We start from the raw sequence: 8,288 nt of genomic DNA on the forward strand, positions 1-8,288 counted from the left end.
TCAACCATCGGCTCTTGAATAGCAACAATAGAAATGGAATGAGATTGGATAAGCTGCCTAAAGCTACTGATTGAGGGGTCATTTCCTATTCCTTTGTTGTTCTCGATCAGGAGATGCATACCTAAGAGGAAGAGTAGTCAGTTCGGAAGTGGAAGTTGTTTGGCAAGTAAGGCGCTAGTTAAACAGAGCTTCTGCTTTCTTTTAAAAAGCACAACAACATTCAAGAAACTATGCTTAACACTAGGCCTTCGCTCAGTGAGAACACCTCTATCACTCTTCATCAATAGGCATCGGATAATCGATTGTGATAGCAGAAGATCGGTTGTATTAACAGTTTACAGTATATAGTATCTATATAGTCATCGCAATTTAAGACTATCATTCTTAAAGTTCGTTAATCCTAAATAATTAATGACAAATAATTAATAAAGGCGGCACTTGATCAGTGATATGGTAACGGAGTAATCACCAATAAGTTATCATCAACATACAATATAAGAATAGCATATCCTTGAGGATAAAATGAGACGAACATGGCCGAATCATGATCACTCCGAGAAAATGGATAACCATTGTGCTGAACTTCTCAAACTGATGCTCGAGGGGCTTGCTTGAGACCATAGATCGCTTTGCGTAGGCGGCAGACAAGAGGAGGAGTGGAATGTTGTCCAGAGGGAGGTTGTGTTCTCCTAAAGAGCATGGTTTAAGGCATCTTTTTCACATCTAACTGATAGAGTGGCCAACCGCTGCTACGACAATAATGGTTCTTACACTAGTCATCTTAGTCACAGGTGCTAAAGTGTCTTCTCCGTCTACGCCATACTCCCAAGAGTCACCTCTAGCGACCAGCCTAGCTTTGTATCTCTCAACGGACCCATCAGATCGCGAGTTCCAATCCATCTTTGCCTCGTTTTTGCCCATGCAGTCTGCATGGGATTCATGGAGGCTTGAGAAGCGGGCGTCACTGCAGCCGATCCCTATGGTGGACCCCTTGCCCGAGGTTGATTGGCCTAGGGGGCCTTTAGTGGTCATCCAGGCGCCATAATTTTCTCTCTGCCCCTCTGTAAAAGTTGCATCATCGTTTCTGTTTGAGCTCATCAATGGTGGTTCTGAAATTGGGCCTTTTCCGTAGCTGACGGCTCAAGTATCAGATGCTTCAGTTTCTGCGTGGGTCTATCAGCAACATCTTATTGGAGTCTCGATTCAGCCCTGATTCATCTGCATGCTCGTTGATGGCCTCTCGGCCTTGGTATCGTCTCTCAAAGATCAATGCAACGTCTCTCCGCTATGCCTGATTTCCAATAGTCTCGTTCGTCCCCCTCTATTCATCATGGCTTGCTCTGCCATTACCTCATTCACCAGAGAGTATGACTTCGATGGCCAGGAGGGCTCTCCCATCTCGCCCTCTCCTTCGATCGCCGCTCTACCTTCTCCACGCAGTCCTCTCTCATCCTCAATGGGTTTGTCCATGGCCGAAGCAGCTCGAAAGCTCGATCTATCGCTACCCCACCTGCAGATCCAAAGCATCTATACTCTTATACGTGAGTCCTTCACTGCTATCGCAGATGATTTGTCGGTTGTGGTCGTTGTTGATACGCATATCCCAAACGTCACCACGCCTCCTTCTTTGGTCGGGGGCTATTCACCTCTTGGGCGGGGTGGTCTCTCCATCAGAGGAGATCGTTGGCCCTCACATTCTCCCTCCTGCCAGTTTGGGGTATCTCCTAGGCGGTCGGTGCAGAACCATACTCCTCGGGGTTTTCTGAATTTTCAATTATGAAGATTTTGTGCTGGAATATTTGGGGCCTGAATTTCCCCTCTAAGCGTCTATTTTTTGTGAGCTGGATCCATCAAGAACAACTTGATCTCATCGCTCTATGTGAGACAAAGATGGCAGATGTCTTACGCTCAGTCGTTTCCAAAATCTGGCATGGTGAAAATTTTTTCTGCAAGCCTGCGCTCCATTATGCAAAAGATCTCCTCTTTCTCGGAAAGCCTTCTCTAGGCTTACACCAACTGGACGAAGGTGTGTTTTCCATCTCCATCGCCCTTCCCCTTTTGGCCAAGCCTGTGTCGGCCGTGGTCACCATGGTGTAAGATCCCCACCGACAGATCTGTCGGGAGGAGTTTTGGTCAGACCTGAATAGGGTCTTTGAATCCTTCGGAGAGCAACATCTTATCATAGAAGATTTCAATTGCCTGTTGTCGTCAAAGGACTCAAGCATTCCGGTTTTCTAATTTGCTTTCATGATTGGCTTCCAAAACTTTATTTAGATGCACCGATTGTACCTTGTCCCCCATATCGGTGAAGCTTTCTCTTGGACCAATCGGCGATCTCGCCTGTGTTGTCGTCTGCTCGACCAAGTTCTCGTATACCCGGATCTGCTAGCCTCCCTTAATTACAGCTCGTGTTGTCTCCTTCCCCCCATCCATCTCATATCATAGTCAGGTTGTTATCCGATGGGGGCATGGCTTCTCCTACTATAGAACCTTCAAATTCGAGCAATGATGGCTTAAGGAGGTAGGTTTTGAGTCAATCGTTCTCAAGTCTTGGAGTAGACCTTGTTATGCGACCCGGGCGGCATCTCGATGCCTGGTTAAACTATTTTGCTTATCTTGAACATCAAATCTTGGCTTATTTCCAATAACATAAGCAAATTTCAAAATCTGGGGAAATGGGAGCGTGAACTATCTTTTATCCATCAATCTCTCTTGGCTATGACCTCCCTGTCTGCATCCAATATTGAAACCCTCAATGATAGATCGGCTGAGTTGACTCTGTTATTGCAATTTTGGCAATTGAATGATGAGATTCTCTGGAAGCAGTGGTCTCGGGTGATATGGCTTAAGGTAGGTGATAGAAACACCAGGTTCTTCCATTCTTTCGCCTCTCATATGCATAGGAGACAAGTCATTCAATCTATGCCCATCGAAGGTGTTTTCTACTCGGGTGACTAGGTTCTTCAGCTGTTACCGATTATTTCACTAACATGTATTCTTGCAGCCACTCGACAGGTGGTTCTATGGGTCCTGCATTAGTATTGTCCATGGACTGGGCTCTCTCCAAGTCGATGCAGATGTCTTTCACTGAAGATGAAATCTTCTCGGCCGTGCGAGAGTCATCTAGTTGGAAAGCACCAGGATTTGATGGGTATCCTATGGATTTCTTTCGCATATTCTGGCACTGCGTTAAGAGTGACATTCTTAGTGTCTTTGCTAAGTTTCATCGCAACAATCGATTTTTGATTCACTCTCACCTGTCTATTGTTTCTCTTATTCCTAAGGATGCACCCATATCAGATATCTTGCGGTTCTGCTCCATATCCGTGTTAGGGAGGTTATACCACATTATCGGCAAGGTCATGGCAAATAGGATGCATTCAGTCGCTCCTAGGATTTTTTCGAAGGCACAGTTCGCCTTCATCCCTCATAGACGACTGCAACATTCTTTTATTTTGGCCACAAAAGTGTTGCACTCTCTCAAGATCAACGGGCGGCCTTTCTTCACTCTTAAGCTTGACTTCCATAAAGCCTACGACTTGGTTCATTGGCCTTTCCTTTTTCACATGCTGATAAATTTTAGCTTTGGTAGGCGCTTCTCTAGCTGTGTGCGTGAACTGGTTACCAATGCCCAATCCCAAATTCAAATCAATGGGGTCTGTGGCCAGTAGTTCAAACTTGGTTGTGGTCTTCGACAATGATGCCCCCTGTCTCCTTTACTCTTTAACACCACTTTTGAAGGCCTTGTGGTTTTGTTTAAGAGGGCAGTGGAGTGTGGTCTAATTGATTTCTTCGGTATCCAGGAGTTCTCGAGCCATATCCTTACCTACGCTGATGACATGATTATTTTCGGCAGACCCTCCATCCAACAAATGTTAAGATTCAAGTTTATCCTCTTTTTTTTCTATCGATGTCAGGTTTATCTATGAACAATGATAAGTGTTAAGTGTCCATGGTCAATGCCCCTACGTCTATGCTGGCCATGGGCCAGCGGATCTTCGGATGCGCTGTTTTGAAAAACTCATTTTCTTACATGGGCCTGCAACTTCAGATAACATGTATCCCAATGGCAGCCTGGAACGCAACTCTTCAAAGGGTTCAGAACAAAATATCACCTAGCAAGCTTCCTACCTTTCCATCGCTGGTAGACTTACTCTCATCAAGCATGTTTTAAATGTTATGCCATAATTCTTTGTGTAAATGTTCTTGATGCCTATGGGGGTCAGTAAGAAGCTCTCTCGGGTGTTGGCGAACTTCCTGTGGTCTGAGCAAGGTACCAACACCAAGCGCCACCTGGTGGGGTGGGAAACCCTAAGGCTTTCTCTGTATAGGGCGGGTTTGGGGGTCTTGGATCCCAAATTGAAAAGTATGATGCTCATCGTGAAGCAAGGCTGGCTTGCGCACCAACCAAGGTCTCTGTGTGCAGTGTTTTTCTCGCTAAATACGGGGTTGTTGAATCGTTGTTTGGTGGACAACACATGATTCGGCAAACTGTGTCATAGTTGTGTCGTTCATGGATCAAAGCTTGGCCTGTTGTGCTTTCAAATGTTGGCAATGATGACCCACAATCCCAGTTCTTTGGTCGTGCCTTTGGGCCTAACGACTCTTCGCACAAAAGCTTGCTACCTCTCTTTCTTTCCTTCGAGGGTGGACCGGTTCCCTGCGCACCTTATCTGGGGCAGAGGACCGACTTCTCGCTCACGCTTCCTGGAATGGCTTATCTTACACGAACGAGTGCAGACGGACAGCTTCCTCAAATCCATCGGCTTCCATCTTCTGAGTAAATATGTGTTGTGCGAGGAGGTCGAAGAATCTGCGTTTCACCTTTTTTGAGAGTGCCATATTTTTCAGAGCATCTTTAAGGTTACCTAGAATAAACCAGTTGTCAGCATGCGAAAGGAATCGTTCGCTATCGGCCTGTTGTGGGGCCCTCAGCTAGTTGACAGTTGCAATAAATGGTGGATTATTTAGCGAGTGTGGCTACTCTCGTCATGGTGGGCCGTTTGGATGACACGCAACAATGTCATTTTTTGGCAAGTTTCGATAGTTTTCAATAAATTAGTGAACTGTATTTTGGCAGACGTGTACACCATTTTGCGCATTAGCCTCCCAGATCTTCAGCGCAATCTGCCACCCTGACCCCCACCTGATCCAGGTTGAATCTCGTTGGTTTACTGTGTCTTTTGTTTTTAATTTTTGTTTTCTAGGCTTCTAGGCATGTCTGGGGCCGTTTTTGTGTTTCTGGCGGGTTCAATGTTGGTTGAACTTTTTTCGTAATGTTGATGGTTATAGTTTGGCTCTCTCTCTCTCTCTCTCTCTCTCTCTCTCTCTCTCTCTCTCTCTCTCTCTCTCTCTCTATATATATATATATATATATATATATATATATAGATATGTATATATGTATATATGTGTGTGTGTGTTACTAGAATATGAGAGCTGAAGTGCAAACCAAGATTTTCGTGGGTTTTTCTATTCTTAAATCTAATCATACAAATGTGTTCTACAAGGTTGGTTTTCTAGGAACCAGTTATTGAATTGTCCAATTACAATGCATAAGCAGGATTTTTTTTAGTACTTAATTTAAAATCAACTACTAAGAATTTTCATAAATATTCAACCAGATCATGTCGTGAAAAAATGATCGAACAGTTTATTCCTAGCAAATGAACCATGCAAAATGGATTAGCAAGCATGGATTATAAAAGAAGTGTAAAAAATTGCCTGGTTCACATAAAAGATCTCATATTTTCAGTTTTCATATTTTAGTGGCCCTACACTGAGCGTATACTACCTTTCTTTAAAGTCCTGATTGGTGTGTAGCAAGGAAGCCCACTCTCCAATCTGGTAAAAGTGAAGTACTAGTCTCTCTCTCTCTCCAATGAATGCTCTTTTTCCTTCAAAGAATACCTATCTATTCTTATGTGATATACTGAATATGGGATGTATGATGAAAGTATAATGATTACATATAGCACCTGATGGTTGGCCCCAGCAGATTATTACTTTTAGCACTGTCCCTCTCTATTCTCCTACGCATGTTGCATGAGCTACAATGAGATTAGCTTCCTTCAAAAGTAATGGTCCTTCTCTGCGGCTGATTAAAAGAAATGACTCTTTTCTGCAAGACAAGGTATTATCTAGAAACTGCTGCACTACTCAGTGTCATCTGAACAGTGGGTTAGCAATACAATGTAGGTCCTCACTATCACTGCTACGGTGAAGACCGTTGAGCTCTTTCAACAAGTAGAAAAGGATCTCCAATAACAGGACAGGAGGGTTGTGCCAGCATTTCTAAAAGTGGGCACAATTGAATTCCCATAATTAGACTAAAGCCAAAGGCATTTGATCATGTAACTCTTAGAGACTGCCCGGATGTCCCACTCCCTAGTATATTTGCTCTCCTTTTCCCTTTTTTTCTGCTTGAAGGATCCCAACAGTTAAGACTCTGTCAGGGATTCCATAGTCCGTGAATAAGGAGGGAAATCATGGAATCCTTAACGCTCTTAACTGTTTGGCAGTTTGTATCTGCCAAATCCCAAGAGATGAGATGAGATTTGGCAGGAACAAATCCCTCCCATCTGTCAAATCCCCCTACAATCTCATAGAGGTGGGGAATGTTATCCGACCGAATTCGTTTCCGTTTAGTTGCATTTGGTAAGCCAAGATCATAACAGCTCAAATTGTAGTTCAAGTTCGGACATGGAAATGAATTTTAATAACTCTCTAGATGGTGAATGACATGTCAACTGATCCGATTTCCCTCAGATCAGGGTTTTTCCGAATCCGCCCAAATAATAACCAACCGGGTGATTATGTTAGATCAAGAAAATGAATCCCAAACCCGCACTGGACGTCAATGGGTTGGATTCGGGTCGGATCTAGGCATTATAGAAGCTGGCTTAATTGGATCTGATCTAATTGGATTCAAGATCGGACAAAAAAAGATACAACCAAATCCGGATCCGACTAGTCTAAAACCAGATATTTACACCTAATCAGATTCAGATCTTAGTCCGATTTGGGTTTTAATCAGATTGGGTTTTGATTTCAATGCACAATTAATACCTAATCCGATTCTAAATTTTAATCGGATTCAGATTAAGGTTGGATATCGGGTCACATCCAACCCATTGACTTCCTTACAACATATATAATTTAAAGGGTATTTAAAATGCACATTTTCACTAAAAAAATAGATGTAAAATAATCAGGTCAGCTGATTCAGGTCGGATATTCGAAAAAAAATTGCCAGATCAGATGATATCCAGAAAACTTATGTCCCAAACACAACCCACATGTTACTAGGGTCGGATTCGGGTTGAATCCAATAATTTTCGGGTCAAAAATTTTCATGCTGTAACCCGAGTATTCAGGTTTGTGTCAATTAGGGTATCCAACACAAACCCAACCCGTTGACAGGTATATACCGTATCAATGAATGAAATATAACTCATGCTTTTTCAAGTATTACAAAGTCACAATTTAGATGCATTTTTTTCATCCTATTTTTTTGGATAATTCAAGGGAAAACCCCTATCAATGACCACACATCGTCTGGCCTCTGGTTGGCAAAACCCTTAAGATCCCCTGCTTCTGGTTGGTACCCTTGAGGACCCCCTTGCCCATCTGAGATAGCGTACACAGCTTAGACCTTGTGGCAAGGGATACCACCCGTAGGTTTCTAACCTGTGACGTCCCAACTTAGTGACATCCACAAGTCACCCCCTACCAGATGAGCAAAGCTATAGTTATATTTTGGTCCATTCTTGGCTTTTCATCTGTTTGCACCTTCCAATTATTTCTAAGTATTCAAAATTATTGGTTCAAAATATGCTCTAAAGTAAAAGAACCATGATAACCCCATCGGATTGATCAGATTTATTAGAAAAATGCCTACATCAACCGCACCAAACACTTGCGTGCATGCTCTCTCTCTCTCTCTCTCTCTCTCTCTCTCTCTCTCTCTCTATATATATATATATATATATATATATATATATATATATATATAGTCAAGTCCTTCGTTAGGCCCCAAGTTATGTCCTTACAAAAAAATGTGGCTGCCAGTAATTTTTGCTTGATCTAAACTAATAGATGTCATAGTCCACTTAGCAGATATCAGGCATTCAAATAGCCATTTTTCATGCGTCTTTTAGAGGGGTGAAAAAACAATAATTCATATTGTGCTAAAATTTTGATGATTCAAGCATAATATGAGATCTACATGGTTAATCATCTGATTATGATGTATAAAGGAGATTTTTTTTAAGCTTTAAAATCAACAG

The sequence above is a fragment of the Nuphar pumila genome, chromosome 16 (genome assembly GCF_984573655.1).
Source record: "Nuphar pumila chromosome 16, dmNupPumi1.hap1.1, whole genome shotgun sequence".
Classification (NCBI taxonomy): domain Eukaryota; kingdom Viridiplantae; phylum Streptophyta; class Magnoliopsida; order Nymphaeales; family Nymphaeaceae; genus Nuphar; species Nuphar pumila.